This window comes from Opisthocomus hoazin, chromosome 11 (assembly GCF_030867145.1).
Source record: "Opisthocomus hoazin isolate bOpiHoa1 chromosome 11, bOpiHoa1.hap1, whole genome shotgun sequence".
NCBI lineage: Eukaryota > Metazoa > Chordata > Aves > Opisthocomiformes > Opisthocomidae > Opisthocomus > Opisthocomus hoazin.
The window spans coordinates 15,606,153-15,623,961 of NC_134424.1; the positions used below are offsets into that span (position 1 = coordinate 15,606,153).

A 17,809-nucleotide genomic window follows, 5' to 3' on the forward strand; every position below is an offset into this window, starting at 1 on the left:
AGGCCTCACTAGGGCAGTGTAGAGGGGAAGGAGAACCTCCCTCGACCTGCTGGCCGCACTCCTCCTAACGCATCCCAGAATGCCATTGGCCTTCTTGGCAGCCAGGGCACACTGCTGGCTCATGGTCAATCTGTCGTCCACTAGGACACCCAGGTCCCTCTTCGCAGAGCTGCTCTCCAGCAGGTCCGCCCAAAGCCTGTACTGATGCATGGGGTTGTTCCTCCCCAGGTGCAGGACCCTGCATTTGCCTTTGTTGAACCTCACCAGGTTCCTCTCTGCCCAACTTTCCAGCCTCTCCAGGTCACGCTGAATGGCAGCACAGCCTGCTGGTCTATCTACCACACCTCCCAGTTTGGCGTCCTCAGCAAACTTGCTGAGGGTACACTCTAACTCTTCATCCAGGTCGTTGATGAAGAAGTTAAACAAGGCTGGGCCCAGTACTGACCCCTGAGGGACACCACTAGTTACCAGCCTCCAACTAGACTCAGCGCCGCTGATGACAACCCTCTGAGTTCTGCCATTCAGCCAGTTCTCAATCCACCCCACCGACCACTCATCCACCCCATACTTCCTGAGCTTCCCTAGGAGGATATCATGGAAGACTGTGTCGAAAGCCTTGCTGAAGTCTAGGTAGACAACATCCACGGCTCTCCCTTCATTTACCCAGCCAGTCATGCCATCGTAGAAAGCTATTAGATTGGTCAGGCATGATTTTCCCTTGGTGAATCCATGTTGACTACTCCTGATAACCTTCTTTTCTTCCACTTGCTTGTTGATGACCTCATAACCTCAGGCTGGATTATGTTTTTCCTAGCATCAGTGAACCTTTCTTCCAGGGTAGTCCGATGTTCCTATCAGACCTAGCACTACATTGTTTCTATTGAACAACCATATAACCATGCCTAGACTAAGAGAACGATAATGTATCAATCTACCTGCGCTGAAAATTCCTGAATTAGCTTTCTTCTCTTTAAAATAAGTTAATATGATGAAGAATACGGGAGGAAGACAGGGACAGAGAGGCTAAAGACATCTGCTTTGATTGCTCTTACTGGCTATTGCTGCATCCCTGGACCATAGCTTTTATGCTCTTACTCACAGAGTGCACCTTGTGCTGGGCTTTTCTGCAAAAGCGTTTCAGTGCAGGTCCTGTACCAAGTGACATTCTAGCTGTTCAGTACAATTTGTAAGCAGGTTCTAGTCCAATGCCCTACAGCTCCTGTGTATCAGCTTAGAGCATATCTAATTGCAAGCGTAAAAAGAATGAACTAGGCCCTAATGACTAATCTATAACCTTAGTATACTATTTTCTCCACAAAAGCTACAGTTTTTAAAGCCGTTAAAGTCTGAAGACCTAATATCTAGCAAATTCATTACTACAATGTTTTATTTAAAAACAAATAAAACTTAAAAAAAATTTGATTTCTCTGGAAAGTTGAAGAAAATTTCATTTATTCATTCCTCTTCTAGGATCCACAGCAGGGATCATTTAAAAACATATTTACATTTAGATTATTGGTACTCGCTTTTGCAAATGCACACAAACTGATGTCTTTCATATATTTTGTGTTAGCAGGTAGGAAAATGTACGTGAAATGAAATCTGTAATGAACTGATACAATGGCATCTGAAATTACACAGGAATTTTCTTATTATAGCAGGTTATAAATAGTTTTCTGCTATCCGTAACTCCTGGACATTTTTGCTTAAGAGAGTAAGTAAAGAAATCCATTTCTCCTTTTAATAAACTCCAGAGGAAACTCTCTCCAGCTACATTCTATTATCTAGTAATTTATTTTATGGTCAATGAGAAGATGCTGACAGCCATGCAGCGCATGTTTTCTTCCTCTGTTGTCCTTAGGTTCAGTTCTAGCATGTAGGTGAAATCTGCTTTTTCTGAAATGGAGGCAACACACACAGAATTTCAGGAAATTTCCACAAGGAAATCAAATTGTTTCTGCATGCTATATCAGTATTTGAAATGTCAATCTCATGCTACATTTCTGCCAACACATTTAATCATGCAAGAATTAATGTAAAACCACTTATATCAGTAAAAGTTTTCTTCATTTCAGCAGGCAAAGTTTATGCCTTGTTTTCTGCATGTGAATATTCCTATTGCATTCCCTGAATCAAGCCACACGATGAACATGAGATACACAAATAGGTACCTTTAGACTTAAGGCCTAGATTTCACTCTAACAGACTCCACCCTGCAAAGAATGTCATCTTTTGCAGATCTCAGGCGGAATCAATAGCTTTTTGATCATGGAGGATCTGACTTCTTTTCCAAAAGATACAGAAAGAACAAGCTTTCTGAGCAATAAAACGTGACATGTAAGGGAAACTGGAGTGAGAAATGGCTGTCTTTACTCTGCATTGAAAAAAGTAAATTCTTAAATCTGTGTTGCAAAACAGAACCTAGTGGAGTCAACCTCACTTCTCAGCTGGGTCACAGCTGTAAGCCAGTAGGCATTTTTCTCTGGGGAGTAAAATAATTAAGATATATAGACCCATGGAGCTGCACTCTTCCCCAAGAGATTTTATAACAGCATCTTCTGGCTAATCTGTTTTGAATGGCAGAGTTAATGAAAAAATGTATTTTCAAAGGGCGTTAGATTTTTAAAGATGCAGATTTTCAAAGTGTTTATGCAGAGTCACTATTAACTGCTACCGATTTCTAAGGTTCCATAACCAAGCAGGTTCCTAATATGTTTAACTATTTCTCTAAACCCTCTAAAATGCTTTTCTCCACCTCTAGACCCTCATGTGCCTACAAATTCCATTCCTTGCTCATTCATAAACACTAACAGCTTCAACCACCTACACTTACTATAGGGTAGCTCTCAACAAAAAATCTCAATGAGGTTAAGTCTTAATATTCTCATTTTATTGCTGAGAAAATGATGGATAAAGGAAATGAATACCAGAGTTCACACAAAGATCTGATATGGAGAGTCACAACAGGGAAGTTTAGAATAAAATACAGATCTGTGCTCTCCAAAGCCTTATTCTATCATTTAGAAATACTGCTGCTCTTAACAGGCACAGATGAATGGACTGTGGTAAGATATTGTTCATTTAAAGTCCTGATAAGGTCAACGCGTTGGACCTCGCACTCTTATTAGAGAAACCACCACCCAGAGCAGAGAAGCAGTTGCTAAACTGAGAAAACTATCAAGTTCACTATCCTGAAGACATAAAACAGAGTTGTTACCATACATCAGTTTAAGGTTTAAACCTGTAAGAAACATTGATTAAGTTTTAAAGGATGAATACAAAGTTTTATTCCACTATATTTATGGAAGTTAATTCATTTCTGCTTATATATCCCACACATATAGCATCTATCCAAGACCTACAGTATATCTGAACTGCAAAATACGACTACAGATCAGTAACAGCGATATTAGAATACAAAATATTCCATTACACATAAGTGATAGGTCTCCGTAATCTAGAGATCATTTGATCTGCCATGGCTGGCCCATTTAAAACACCTGGAAAAGCAACTTTTGATTCAATATAATTTTGTTCTTATGAACTATTAATGAAAGTGTAATAAACATTAAGGGACAATTGAAACTATTGTTCCCCCATAATGAAGTTGTACACATATACAAATTTGAGCAGAACGCTGGACTACATGACCTCAGGATATCCCTCCCAATCAAACTTATCTTATGATGCTAAGATTTAAGTGTAAATGTTTTGTAGAGAAGTGTTAAATATATAGCCTAGAATCATCCCTAAATAAAAAATAAAGTGAATATGTACCGAAGGTTTTCTAGTGTCCAGTATAAATTACTAACACATGAGAGAGAACCTGAAACAGTAACAAGACAATTATGACAAAGCTCATCTGTAAAAGATTCCATGTGTATGTTTTAATGAACTGCATAAGGCAATGCTGCAGTATAAAGACAAATTAAATACTGGGACTAATTTCTATGAAATCCCTCTTCATGAAGATGAGAGGAGGCAAGCAGCTGCAGTTTTGTTTTCATAGTATTATCACTATGAATTTTGATGCTTTCTTGAACAGATTGTGAGGAGAAATAAAAGACAGTGAGAAATACTGGGCTTGCTCCCATTGAGCAGATTCTCGTAATTTCAGCAGTAGTGTAGCTTGTGTAGAAACTGCAGGCCCAGGCATTATCAATTTAGTTTCCGTCTTCCTTGCTTTCCAAAAGAGATTCAGTTTATTTCTCTACCTAACTTTGAAAAGAGCTGTATCACTAATCTCTGAGGTACAATAACACTGAAGGAGGTAAAATAGAAATGCATCTTAAACTTAGTCTACTCTGGTCAAGGTGGTACAACTATAACAGCAATGTTTTAAGTGTAATGCACCACAGATTACATATTTCCCTTGTGAAGTATTTCCTCAGGCAGAGTTTTGTAATCCTTTTACTTGTTATTAAATGATGACGTGCTACATGACGGTTGGTCTTTTCCAAGCTAAATGATTCTACAATCTGTATGCATGTTGCAGAACAGGAGGAGAAAACACATCTCCCAAAAACATGGTATGGTAAAAGCTGCAATAGTTTTCTTTGAAGAGGTGTATCTTCATGTGAGATTTTAATCTCACCATTTTAGTTTCTTTACATTATCTTCCTTGCACAATTCCACATAAGAACTTCCCTGTCACTGAATAACTTCTAAATATTCTATACCCTATGTAATATATAATAAATTACAATTATGAAAGTTTCCTACAAGTCAGCTAATAATTATTTGAATGCCTCTACATTTAAAAGAATTGACAGTGTTAGTGTATTATAAAATAATTTTCTTTTCAACCCCCATGGGAATACTAAAGCATTTTTGCATACTTTTTTCCATGAGCTTTTCAAGAACATTGTAACTAGCACAGGACATTTTTTTTGTCAGGTCATTTAATGCCTTAAGAAATACTGAAATATACTTCGAGAGGTTTCAGAGCCAATACATTCTTCTGAGCACTCCCTAGTCCTCCAGCATTTCAGAACTTCAGAATGAAATATCTGTGCTCCAAGCTAGTTTATATTTAAATCTATGTTTTACAAACTGGCTATATGTGGGGAAAAAGGGAAAAAAGGAAAACTTCGGAATTATATTTCCCATGTCACCAGTTACCTGTTTAGCCTCCTCGGTGTAAACAGCTACCACAGAGGTTAGAGAAAAAAAAGTGCAATTGCACTGAAATTTTTCTAAATGTTCTGCAGTGCATACCCTACGAAATAACAGATGGTTGAAAATAAAAAAGTTAAATTCTTGGCTCAGTGACAATTATTGTTAAATAAGTAATTTCTTTATGCATTGATTCCATGGCTGAGGGTAATATTTGACTCTCTTAGTGGGATGCTTTGAGGATGAAGTGTTGGGAAGTACTCAACTGCTATGGAGCTCAGGGCTGCTTAGCATCAAGGCAAACATGAAGGAAAACAAATAACTACTCAGAATAGATCAGGATTGCTTGTGTTCAAGATCTCCACGGTTAAGCAAATGGACAGAAAAATAAGCAAAGCCCTCCTCAACAAACTACTTCTGTGCACAGAATTACAACAGCTCTTAGGCTCTAAGTAAAAAGAATAAACTCCTACTTAAAATAAGTGAGGAAAAACTGATTTATTTCAGGCAAGAGAGGAGCTGAATTTCCCTATAAACCTGGCAGAGGGATTCCAAATATGTAATTAAGGAAAAAGTAGTAAAGGCTAAAAGGATTTCCATTCTGTGAAATATCTATATAATGTTACACTATATAAAAGCGCTAGATCAGCAAGGTTAGAAAAATATCTTAAGGTCTCCATTCCCTTTTTCCACAGAACACAATATAGACTAACATTATTTCTCACAGACACAACACACTCAACATTTTGAGGCCATCTGGGCCTCCTACTTCTGATGGAATTATCTTAAATGAGTTTTAACTTGGTTTCAAAATAAGAAATCTTGGACACAGATTTGTAGCAGGATTATTTTTTTCATCTTTATTGCATTTGTGTATTAAGCTTAGACTCCTTAAGATACCCTTCTTTCTGCCTACTCGTATTACCTCATATTACTATCTTTTAAAATATCTAATAACTAAATGTGAAATATTCCAGAACACCTTTAACTACTGAAAAGTTGATTGCACTTTTGTTTATATTCTAAATCTGTTTCAGTTCAAAATCTGTCTACAGTTTTCAGCTCAGCCAAAGAATGAGATGCTGAATATTACACCCAAACACATAATACTGAGAAATAAACACCATAACTGCCAAAAGGTACCTCTATAACAAATTAATGGAAGAGTCCCACCACCAAGGATGATGCCCTTAAAAATACTTATAAAACATATCTTATGTATTGTAATCAAAAAGAAAATGTACATATTTTTCCCCTCAATTCCAAGAAGTCTTTGCTAATAAATTAGAGGTGTTCCAACATGCACTCTCTTACAGTTATAGTTATGTTCCAGTATCATCCAACATACCTATATTCCCAGTGACAGTCATTCTTTCACCACATGCAGGATATATAAAAAATACGAATGAGCATTTGTCAAATGTGCACTTCCCAGACTGCTTCTAATCCCAGCTTCAGTTTACTTGCACAGTAAAAGGCAGTTTCACCCTTCCAAACTTCACACTTCATTCAGTTTCCTTCTTGATCCCAGTGATCTTTTCCATTCTACCCATACCTTCCTCTTCTCACCTCAGCCCATTTTCTGAGTTGCTCTCTACAAACAGAAGATCCCCAGAATTTTCTTTTAGCATGAAAAAAATATTAGTTTTATTATCTGGAATGTCTGAACCTGATTCAGACACCCAACACAAAACATTTCCGCCTAACAGTTTAAGTTTGGCTATTTTTTAATACACTGAAAACATGAGCTTGTAATTGGAAGTATTGGGCAACCTCCGTACTTGTGGTGATACCAGCCATCATCTTCATGAACTGTTATAAGTAGCCTGTGATAAAAGAGTAAAATCAACAAAAAGCTGGGCCAAACTATTGAGTAGTTTGGCACTTTCTTCTGTTTTTCTTATAATAAAGCATAGCTCCTACCCCAGCAAAAATAAAATATCATTTATGCATTTGGATAAGATACTACTATTATTCACCAACTGTCCACAACAATGTGTTGTTTTGTTGTTGGTTTTTTTACATTTTATTATTTAACTCAGTGAAGATTTCAAATGTTCTTTACAACTTTTCTTGCAGCTTCTCTGACATGAAACCTTGTTGCTTAACCCCACAATGTGTCCATGGCATATTAAGGTACTCTTAAATTATTTAAATATTTTATGATTATTGTAATATTAAATTCATTTGAAATCCATGTAAACGTGCACCTACCTTTTCCTTCTAAATTTGAGCTACAGTGCTTCATTAACATTTACAGATTGATTTTTCCAAAAGCTAGCCTTTTATTAACCTAGATACAATGTAAAATACAAAATTAAAAAAAATCTCTAAATGCAAATTATCACATAGTTTAAGATTCTAAACAAGATTCATGAAAAAATCCTGTATTATTACTGGCATCTTATTTTTATGTTTTTATCATCAACTGAGTGGAATGACTGCACATACACATACATTTGTAAGTCCTATATAATTATCAGTTTGTTATCGAGACAGTTTTCATATGTCATAATAAGTCATAAGATTTTATCAACACAGAGAATACTTCCCTCATCAGCACTATCATGATGCAACATGTAAATGAGTCAATTCTTCCTAAATGGACAATAGAAAGTTGAAGATCTGCCTCTTTACTCATGGAACTCAAATCTGCTATTTTCTTCCAGAAGATTTTTAGAATTAGTAGTGGAAGCAGTTGTCTGGATGGAAACTCCCAAGGCACAGGGAAGGCAGTGGCAACCGGTATTTACTGAAGGGCAAGTTCAAGCAGAAAGGGAGGAGATACTGGGAACTTTGTGAGGCAAAGCTGAAAGGGGAGCAGGATGATGATTGCTAGGAGGCCGAAGTTCATTCAAACTCAAACCACCAGGGAAAGCTGAAGGGCTTGGTTTGCAGCCAATCCCTGACAAACTGAACTGCGGAGGGTAGTCTGTGAACATCATCATAAACCAGACTGCCTTTGACTCCCTGACACATATCTTCCTTCTGCAGGACTAATGAAGTAGCAGCAGGAGCAGGAGGAAACACAAAAAGGATATAAATTGAGTGAAAACATTAAAAAATATAGATGGTGTCGACTGAAAGTCCATAGCCTTTTCAGGAGGCTTCACTGAGGAGCTTGGAGGGAAACAGGTTATCTCTAAATTATCATTCAGACAGTTATGCTGTATTTCAGATTTTACAAGGTAGCAGCTGATGTGCTGCCAACACTCTAAACAAAGGGCTCCAATAGAAATCTACTCATTTACCTCGTGATAAACTTTGTGTACCAGGGAGCTACAAAACAAACCAAAAAGAAACACAACACACACAAAAAAGAAACACCAACCAAAGAAAAAAATGCTCCCATAAGCCTGGAGGGAGATAACCACTTGGCATGCAAAACTACACATTACACTAAGTGCGCTTTGCTGGAAAGATATATACCTTGTTCCTGGTAAATACAAGGAGTGCATTGATAGTATAAAATAGTGGTTTAGATGGCACAGTTTGAAGGGGGTGAGGTGGGGCACAGTTAAGCCCTGTCTAGTGTCTGGAGTATCCTCCCTCTGACATTTAGAAAACACCTGACACCTACTGACACCTGGTTCATTCCATTACTTAGAAAGAAAGAAAAAAAAAAACTGGGTAGGTAGCATTTTTATTAGCCTCACGAATGCTTCAGTAGCATGCAGAGAGAAGGCAAACACTATCATAAAGAAAACTGTGCTGGTCGCAGAATTTTTATAGGGAGTTCCTATGAGCCTTCAGCTTTCTTCCAACATCCCCCTTCGCGGCCACTAGTCTGACAAATATTTGTGAATTCTGATGGTACAGGATGCATGTGAAGACTGAAATCTGACCACAGTAATACTAAAATAATGAAACAGTGATGGTGTTTTAATAACTCCCTAACCATTCTTCAGTTTTATAGGGTTTTCTTGCTCATTTTTTGGCAATATTCAAGTGCATCCCATGACTGAAATGAAAAATAAGAACAGTATATATTTGTAAGCACATTTATAAACCTTAAGGGAGGATCCATGACTTGTCAAATTCTCAAAAAACCTTTACTTCTTACAGCTGAGGTCCCAGTTTAGAGTAGATTAGCCAGTATACCTTTCACATCTCAGCCAAAAGGTTGTGGATTCAAGTTTGCAATTAATGAACCCTAAGAGGCTCAAAGTTCAGACAAAGACGCAGATATTGGGATACTTATTTGAACTTTTGAAGACTGTGACCAGATTCTTCTACATGTCAGGCTTTCTGCTTCCACTTGCAACTCAAATATAACACATTCAAACTTTGATAGTATGTACTTTTTATCAGACTTGATCCTGGCTACTACCGAATCGCACTGACAAAAAAAGTCCGTATCTACATACTTCAGCATTGTGAAAAAGGCTCATTTCAGAAATGGGCAAGGCTTCTATTGCTCTTATTTCCAAAGAGGTTTATCCCTCCCAAACTGAAATCCTGTCATAGCAGAATGGCTACAAATTGTCCTACCGCCAGGCACAGAATACTTTGGAAGAGACATTAAAGACAAATGTTATGGCATCCACCACAAAATGAACACGAGGACTCTGTCCAGTTTCTCCCCTGTCAGTTCAATGCCTTCTATCCTACCATTGACCTAGAAGCCAAGACACAGAGATTCTACTGCTACCAATCTTAGCATAGTGGGGAGAGACTTACAGAGGTCAGCTCTTCCCACCTCCAGAACACACTGACTACCAATGCTTGCTCTATGCAGTTAACATTGTGGGTAATTGCATGCATACATACAAGGTCTGTGAATGTATGAAATCCCATTAGTCAAACCAGGCTTAGAACACCAAGTGAGAAAACACCAACATTTTATCAAATCACATCATTTGGAAATAAGCCTTAGATCTCTTATTGACTGAGTTATAAAAGTGACATTCTTTACCAACTGTTTGTTCTATAGTGTGATTAGTAAATTACTATGAATTACTAAAAATATGAGTAATGTTATTTGAAGTCAAATAACACATCAGAAATACCTCATCATGAATACAACTCTCTAGCCTTTCAACACCATACTTTATTGGATGTTTTACAAGTCAAATATTTACTGTAATGTTCCAGAATAGTTTTCATGTTCTTATTTTTCTAAGATCACTACTTAATTTAACCATGTTTTTGCTGTTTAACCACATGGCAGTAACCGATAGTTTTAGAAAGGTACAAAACAACTGTATGTGCCCAAAAGACTCCATGCACACAACTTTATGTGTTTGAAATAGACTTGAGCAGAATAAAAAAAAAGAACTAGTATTTGAGCTATAAACTAACTTTCTTCGAATATCCTGAACAAGAGATTTAAACCATGTCAGGAACAGAAAGTAATCTTAGATTAATAACACTGAAAGATTTTCCAGTATACTGAAATATAAGTTTTCTTCTTTTCCATATTCTCCTACTTTGTACGTGTAAAAGAAAAGAAATACCATCTTTCAAGATGTATGCAGTATATTACACATAAACATCTCGCTTGAAAGTTTATTCAGTTTCTAAAACCATGGATTAACATTGGCCATAATCTGAACATTTTCACTTTTACTTAACTTTATTTCCTGAGAAAGTTTTGTTGCTAACATTTTGAAACCCTGTCAAGAAATGTCAAATAAACCTCTCAGGAAGAAACTATATTAGGGAAAATAAATTATCTTTTGCTTTATTTAACCTGAAGAAGTTCAAGTGTGTGAACCGGAAAATAGCTAATGTGCATTCAACAGGTCAGGCAATGAGGGACAGAATGACAGCTTTCTATATCACCTGTCTACTTACCACATTTCAGGAAAAATAGAAAATTAACATCTTCAGCATTGCTACATAAGCCTACATATTCTTCAGCAGAAACATTTGCTTAGATCTAAGCTTATGAATATTCATGAACTGAGAGGTCTTCATATTGCTGAAAGTCAGCCAAGAGCTTATTCGCTTCATTAAACAAAGTTGAAATGACCTCCTTAATACCACAAAATAGAAAGAACAATCTATTGAGTAATATATTGCCAAATACATAATTAATAAATGTTTTGAATGGATACTCCAAGAAAACAACAAAGGAAGAAGGCTTTTTAGAAATGTTGAGACAAAAAAAATTAAAAGGCACCGACAGATTTTTTAAATTTCTTAGTAAAATGTCATCGTTGCACAAGATCTGTGTGTCAAGTTAGGACCATAAGTGAACTTCTCTGGTTGAGTTATTAACTTCTGGAAATAGTGTAAGTGCTGACATGACTTCCACAGTAGAAATACAAATGTACTATACTTACATCACATAAATCATTACCTAGATGCTTCAATAAGTAGCATATTACAATTTCTATCCTAATGATTAGTAAGATTTAATTGTCAGTACAGCAGTAAAGCATATTTTAGAAGCATAAATTAATAACTTTTGAGGGAAATCAATATCGTGGATACCAGCTGTAATCCTTTTTAATGGAATAGCTTTGAAATAAATCAGGAAGGTTTGCTGAAAGGTAGCTGTCTTTGATATTCCATTAAACTAAGGATTTATCATACTAAATAGCTTCTGTTTCTACTATATTGCAAGATAGGTGCAAATTCAGCTGGGACTTCTGCCTGAAAGGTGTTGAGCACTGCTAGTGCTCATGGAAGTCTGTGAGAGTTAATAGATAAGATTATGATAAGAATACTTAGCACCTTCCAGAATGCAGCTCTGGAGAATAAGTCCTCATATGTCCACTCAAAAAAGGAATTCTGGCAACAATTTTCAGAAATTATGTGGTCGTATAAAGGCAAACTTATTACTGACTTACAAAGAAAGCTGGCTTTCCAAAGGCCAGATTTTTATAGCTGTTAAGGCATATACCAAAGGTAGACTGATATTGATGGGATTTCCAGAAGCACTTATTTCACACTGCAATCGGTAAACATCAGGTTGTTATTCTGAAGACTCTACGGTATTCCCAGGCATCAAAATAACTTTTAAATACCACTTTCCAAAATGTAGACCTTTCTGGATGACAAAGGTTTCTTGGAAATGTTGCTATAACACATTATATAAAACATATTTAATTTTCTAATAGGGTCAATTCAATCAACTCTGCATTTTACTGCTATTTTACAAACGAGGATTAATAAATCTTCTCATAATGTCTATAAAGGAAGCAAAGATTATGTTCTCCATTCTTGCAGAGTACAGAGCTGATATGCCCTACCCTAATGGAAAAGCCCTTCTCCTTTTCACTAAAAAAAGGAAATCAAACACATGCATTAGAGATGCAGTAAGCTATAGCCAACTTCAATGAAGTATATTTAAACAGACTTATTTCAAATTCTGATCTTGAGTTTTGTATTAAAAATGGTACCACTGATCATAGAAGGAAAAAGAGAAAAGTCCCACACAAATTTGCCTGTTTTACTCCCTGCTTTTACGTGCAGTTAGAAAGCATCTGTAACGATGGAAGACCATGATTTCTGCATGTGTAGAAACACTTTTATACCATGCTGACTTCATAACTAAGACTCTTTTTCATGTAACTCAATCAGATTAGATTGCGGTACTTCTTATGATCATATCCACAAATTAGCATTTTAACTGAGTTTCCATGGAAACACTATATGCCCCTGCTTTCTTTTTAGACAAGGCTATGCCTGTTTAACAAGTTTGCCAACGACAACATGTTTTGTTTAAATTACATTAACTGAAGCCAATACTTCCTAATTACATTACCAGAAGAAACATTTACAGCAGTACTTTTACCATGGGGAAACCCTTCATCGTTCAGCCCACCTTAATATCTGAAACAGAGGAAACATTAGCATTGCCATTGCTCAAAATGTGTTAACTGGTCTTATATTTATCGATCAAAGCACCTTAATTTTCCATACTCCATTTCCCCGTTTGTAAAATGGAAGGAAGGATACATCACATTCTGTGAAAAGTTCTTTGAATTTTATGAATAAAAGCAATAATAGTTAAGTATTACAATCATATGTTATAGGTTAGGGTGCAATCCAGAAACAGGCATGCCAACTTGCACGAAGCAATCTTGGGTGAGAAAAATATGGCATGATTTGATCCTTAAAACTGCATGACGGAATGGGAAACCTTTTATCCAGAAGTAAAGGTCACTCTTCCAAAACCAGTGGACCTACTGCTTTATGAAAAGTTAGAAAATAAGAATATTTTCAAATAATATCCTCATCATGTTTTAGTATACAGCTACAAACAGCAGAAATAGCCTGCAGCATTTCTTTTTTTATCTCCTATATAGTGTACTTTCTAAAATGACATGGTGAATGTATACTACCTCTAATACAAGGTGACCACAAAAAAAAGAGGGTGGTTTCTTATTTGTGATTCCAGACAAAAGCTTGAAGTCTGAACTCTAGAAGTCTGAAAAAAGAGACAACACAACAAATACTTATTATGATTTCAAGTTCCAATTTACAGATTTTACACTTCTGTTCACAACACTGGTAGGAATAAAGGAAGTCCACTCATAAATGTTTTCCTTCTTCTAAAGGCTAACATTGCCTACTTGAGTCTTCTCTTTTGTTGTCTCTTACCATCAGTGGAGAAGCAGTATATTGATTAAAAGACTTATTTTTTCATCCTATTTAACCCTAATTATCAATCTTAGAGATACTATATGAATCGTGATAAAAATTAAGCAGTTACTCTCTTACAGAAGTCTTTTTTTAATTACATGTTTAGCCTTACAAGAACTCTAGAAATCTAGGTCTGACAGGCACCATCATCTGTCCAAAAAGATCCAAAATTTTTGAATCTTTGAGTGGTCAGTTTTGTTCACTGTTTCATACTATTCTGATTCAGAAAAACAGAAACGTCATACCATACTCACAATTGCAGTTCAAATGGTACGTTGATGAAAGCCTACAACTCACGTTTCATCTTATCTCTGCTGAGTTGGAAGATCTCCCTAAGATTTCAGAAGAAGAACCAGGCCCAGAGTCTTAATTAGGAATATTTAAAGATGCAAGACACACCTTAGCAAAAGTACTGTGACACTAAAATGAAGAGGATTGGAGATAAACAGTTTTTTTAATTTTGTAGTGTAAATCTGCACTGTATTATTATGTATTGTCCTGCATGACTGATTTTAGCCAAATTCCATTCAGAGGAAGTATTGCAAAGAATCAAGCATTATGAGATTCCTTCAGACATATTGATGTCTACTTCTTTCTCAAAACTGCTATCACATTTTCAATTTAAGAAAGTCTGCAGTACTGTTCTTCTACTATAGGTTTCCTTTCAACTCCAAAGCTAAGAAAGCAACAATATGTAAAAAAGTATGACCAGCTGATGGCATATAGTAGAAAAAGTGTTTAGCTTCCATGGGAAAGCTTGTATTACAGCTCCCTTCAGCTGCACAAAATACAAATGTTCACTTAAGTGCCTACGTTTGGAACATAACGTCTCCAAATCATCACAAACTACAAATTACAGAGCACTCTGCTTTTTCTTCTTTCTACAGGGTTTATAGAACGCAAGACTGCAGCAATAACTAATGAAAACCTATCCACTACCCATCACATCTGAGAAGTCATGGCAGTCTGGTAAAGTTCCCCAACTGATTGGAAAAGGGGAAACATAACCCCCATTTTCAAGAAGAGAATAAAGGAAGACCTGGGGAACTACAGGCTAGTCAGTCTGACTTCTATGCCCGGCAAGATCATGGAGCAAGTCCTCCTGGAAACTATGCTAAGGCACATAGAAAATAAGGAGGTGATTGGCGATGGCCAACATGGTTTCACTGAGGGAAAATCGTGACTGAAAAATTTGGTGGCCTTCTACGACAGGATTATAGCATTGGTGGATAAGAGAAGAGCAACTGATGTCATCTACCTGGACTTGAGCAAAGCATTTGACACTGTCCTGCATGACATCCTTGTCTCTGAATTGGAGAGACATGGATCTGACAGATGGACCACTCAGTGAATAAGGAATTGGCTGCATGGTCACACTCAAAGAGTTGTGGTCAATGGCTCAATGTGCAAGTGGACACCAGTGACAAGTGACATTCCTCATGGGTTGGTGTTGGGACCTATGCTATTTAACACCTTTGTGGGTAACATGGGCAGTAGGATTGAGTGCACCCTCAGCAAGTTTGCCAATGACACCAAGCTGTGTGGTGCAGTCGACATGCTGGAGGGACAGGTTGCCATCCAGCGGGACCGGGAGAGGCTTGAGAGGTGGACCTGTGTGAACTTCATGAAGTTCAGCAAGGCCAAGTGCAAGGCCCTACACATGGGTCAGGGCAATCTCAAGCACAAATACAGGCTGGGGAGAGAATGGATTGAGAGCATTCTGAGGAGAAGAACTTGGGAGCGTTGGTGGATGAAAAGCTCAACGTGAGCCAGCAATGTGCGCTTGCAGCCCAGAAGGCCAACCATATTCTGGCCTACATCAGAAGCAGCGTGGCCAGCAGGGCGAGGGAGGTGATTCTGCCCCTCTACTCTGCTCTAGTGAGACCCAACCTGGAGTCCTCTATTCAGCTCTGGAGCCCTCAGCACAGGAAAGACATGGACCTGTTGGAGCGGGTCCAGAGGAAGCCACAAAAATGATCAGAGGGATGGAACACCTCTCCTATAAGGAGAGGCTGAGAGAGTTGGGGCTATTCAGCCTGGAGATGAGAAGGCTCCAGGGAGACCTTATTGCAGCCTTCTAGTACCTGAAGGAGCCTACAAGAAAGATGGAGAGGGATTTTTTAGAAGGTCATGTAGTGACAGGACAAGGGGTAATGCCTTTAAACTCAAAGAGTGTAGATTTACATTATAAGAAAGAAATTCTTTACTATGAGGCTGGTGAGACATTGGAACAGGTTTCCCAGAGACATTGTGGATTCCCTCTCCCTGGAAGTGTTCAAGGCCAGGTTGGATGGGGCTTTAAGCATCCTGGTCTAGTGGAAGGTGTCTCTGCCCATGGCAGGGGGGTTGGCACTAGATGCTCCTTAAGGTTCCTTCCAACCCAAACCATTTTAGGATTCTATTTAAGATCTTCCCGACACTAAAAAACAGAGGCATGGAAATTATTAGTTCACTAAACTAGGCACATTATGCATAACTTCAACTTTTACAAGCAATTAGCCTACTTCTCTCAATGGGTACTTTAAGAAATAGAGAAGCCAGTAATGCTGTTCTTTGAACTCATCTGTTCTAACTGCTGAAACACAGAGACAGAGAGAAAAAGGACACTGAGCAATGTACTGCCATTTTGAAAAGGGAATAGGACAAAAAGTCTCAACCAAAACATGAGTAACCAAGGTCAGCCCTGCCATTATGTTCCAAAATAACATACTGCAGAAGGGAATGGAAACAAATAAAGAAGATCAAAACACACTCTTTTTGGCCAAGACAGCTATAGCTATATGGACAGAGGAAGCTCAACTTGGTTGGGAACTTTGAAGATCATGCCCTAAATTAAAAAATATTAAAATAGAAGTGCCTTCAGATAAAAAGGGATTGTATTAAATATAATATGTATTACCTGTCTACTTCAGCATCACTCAGTCGTGATGAGGCAGAAGTCAGATATAAACACTGAAGATAAAAAGATGATATCAACATTTAAATGTTTCCTGAACTTTAGGGCTAATCTACTTCTAGAGAGTATTTTTTCTTTATACTTGCCCACAGGCAGAAATAACAACAAGCCGTTGTCATAAATTTGTTATCCTCTCAACTAATGCATGTACTCGACCCAGAAAGTTCATCCTTCAGCATCTTAGGGGACAGTAAAACAGAAACCACAGATAAAAGCTTGCAGGTAACTTTGGCTCGTACAAACAAAAGCTAGGCACAACTCGGTATTATGACTGTCAGGACTTCATCATTTATGCCAATCTTACTAAAACATTTTCTTTCTTATTTAGCAGACAGTATGCCAGCCATTTTGTATGATCTTCCTAACAGTTATATTAAATCTCAGTAAACAATTTTCATTTTTACTAGGTCAAGAAAAGGCAAATTTTACACACCGCAGATACTTTACAGAAAACAAACATATTCTACTAATCAGAAAAGAAACCATAGAATGAGGGCCTTTTGTGATTCTCAGCATGAAAACAGGAAACCAAAACAGACATACAGAAGAACACGTAGTCAAAACAGACAAGATAATAACGAACAGGTAAAAAAAGAGTGCAAGAATAGTGAAAGCATGATATTCCTTAATGATTTCAATCTTTAGTGTCCTCTTCTTGCCATTAGGTTATCCTAGTCAAGTTTCATTACTGCTGGTATAAGCTGCACACCTATATAAACAGGGTTTTATTAAAGCTTCTTTACTTAATAGCTACAAGTTTGGGTTGTGGGGTTTGGGGTTTTTTAAGGGTTTGGTTTTTATCTGTATTTAAATGCCTATTCTTTTACTCCTGCATAAATTTCCTCCCAGGGTATCTGAAATCCTTAATCATCATCCCAATACTTCTCTCCCACATTACACTTCTAGAATCAAGTTCCAAGACTTTTAAGAGTTATGCTTACGTCAGAGGGATCAAGAGGTTTAAATTTCAGTACCTATTAAAGGAATTTAATTATCCAACCAGTTCCATTTGGATACACTGTTACTGTTCTTTGCTAATCTATACCAGATTTTCCAGTATTGTAATTCTCATTAATAAAATGCCCTCTGAAAGAGGTTTTTCTCTTTTTTTTTAAAAAAAAAAAAAGAAAAAAGACCTCTCAG

The 17,809-nt window shown here is 37.2% G+C and overlaps 1 protein-coding gene across 5 annotated transcripts in view; it reads right to left on the bottom strand.

The window, feature by feature from the left end:
- CACNA2D3 (calcium voltage-gated channel auxiliary subunit alpha2delta 3) overlaps nt 1-17,809 on the bottom strand; it is a 472,558-nt gene that overhangs the window by 47,068 nt on the left and 407,681 nt on the right. The window lies entirely within an intron of this gene.